The sequence below is a fragment of the Cynoglossus semilaevis genome, chromosome 13 (assembly GCF_000523025.1).
Source record: "Cynoglossus semilaevis isolate Cse_v1.0 chromosome 13, Cse_v1.0, whole genome shotgun sequence".
Classification (NCBI taxonomy): domain Eukaryota; kingdom Metazoa; phylum Chordata; class Actinopteri; order Pleuronectiformes; family Cynoglossidae; genus Cynoglossus; species Cynoglossus semilaevis.
In genome coordinates, this window is record NC_024319.1 from 21120643 (window position 1) to 21122388 (window position 1746).

General features: G+C 36.5%; 1 long non-coding RNA gene across 1 annotated transcript in view; it reads left to right on the forward strand.

Moving 5' to 3' along the window:
- Positions 1-1279, forward strand: part of LOC112487957 (uncharacterized) — a 7969-nt gene extending 6690 nt beyond the window's left edge. The window contains exon 3 of the long non-coding RNA XR_003051554.1: positions 556-1279. This is a non-coding gene — a long non-coding RNA (uncharacterized LOC112487957). The remainder of the gene's footprint in view (positions 1-555) is intronic.
- The last annotated feature ends 467 nt before the right edge of the window (positions 1280-1746 follow it).

Genomic DNA, 1746 nt, shown 5'->3' on the forward strand with positions numbered 1-1746 from the left:
CCCCTCTGCCCCTCAGATGCCCCACCTGTATATTTTTATCTGTACAAACCACTGTATGAGTTGCTGCCACCTAGTGGCTGGAGGCTTGTTATTATTCAAGCATTACAGCAGTGGTACACTTATGTCCAGCGTACCATATTCCATTGGAAGACCCTCACGCCCCCCTCTGGCACCTCACCGCGTCACCCCCCAGGGGGCCCGTCCCAATATTTGAGAAGTACTGACTTAAAGGGATCAGTCAGTGGCTAAATGCACGAACACTAGGTTTGTTCTTTTCTTTTACTGATACTAGGTGAAATACCTGAGTGTGAGTATTAGGATGCACAGGTATAATAGATGGTATTTTTCACCGAATGTCGAACTACTCCAATATTTTTTAGTTTTTTATCTTTTATAATTCCCAAATACACAACGACAAATTTAGTTTGTAGTTCATGTATTTCTGCTAACAAATCAATGTCATTGTTTCTCTTTGGACCATTAAAATTGTGACACGATGGTTGTAAAAAGTAAAACCAAAAACCTGTATCCATGGGTGCTTTATCTCTGCTACAGCAACACAGGAATCTGTCTGCTGTCTTGACCACATCGTCTGGCAGAAGAAGGCGACGGAGCTATTACAGGACCTCGTCTGAGGGAATCATTGTCCTGAGAATCTGAAACAACAAACAGAGGGGTTCGACACAAACAGCTATTGTCTCGCTTGTGTTTTTTGGGTTGAGGATAGAAAGGGGCGGAGGGAAATCAAAGTGTGTGATTGTGGAGTTTCTCCACGTCAGTGATAATAAGGAACGATGGTGGGAGTGGGGAAGGAACAAAGAAGCGTGTCATGATGGGAGTCTGGATTTAAAACCACAGTCAGTGATATTTGAGAGAGAGCAGCGTCTGATATTGTTTGTGTCTGCAGCAAAACGCACTAATTGTATCTGAGTTGGTGGATCGTATTGTATGAACTGAGACTGAAACAGAAGAAAATGAATCAGTGTCTGGAGCAGAAAGGCCTCTTTCTCTGCTCATATAAAATATATAGTATAGTTAGCTTTCAAAGCCTGAGCCTGAAATGACCCAATCAGGCTTCCGTAGCAACATAACTTCCATGTATAAGGATATATCTATCACATTTTAAATCAAGGTTTTCTAAAATGTTTGGTTTTAAGGAATCTATAAAAATATAAAAGTTGTTTTAGAGATAATTAATGAAACTTTAGGGAGCAAATATCCAAGAGATGGGTATTAAAAAAAAAAAAAAGACAAAAATAAAACATAAATAAGATGTAAGCTAAAAAACAAAACAACAACAAAAAATTAAAAATTAAATTAAATTAAATTAAATTTAATTTAAAATATTTGCAAAAAATAAAACATTTAATTTAATTTAATTTAATTTAATTTAATTTAATTTAATTTAATTTAATTTAATTTAATTTAATTTAATTTAATTTAATGCAGTGGTAAAAGCTTCACGGAAAGCTTATTTAATTTCCCTTTACACAAAGGAATAAACAAAGGAATAACAAAGTTACAGTGTAATAAATGAAGTTCCTGTTTTGAAGTGAAGAGCTCTGAATGTTATCGTCCTAAAACACAAACGCCCGCACGCCAAAAAGGACCTGGATCCTCTGACATCAGTTCAGTAAATGTTACAAATTGGTCAGTAAACCAAAAGTTGGTCTGGTGGTTTAGGTGTCGTAAATGTTCTGACTGTTATCATCCGTGGAATACTAGGAGGTAGATTTCCTCCCTGGA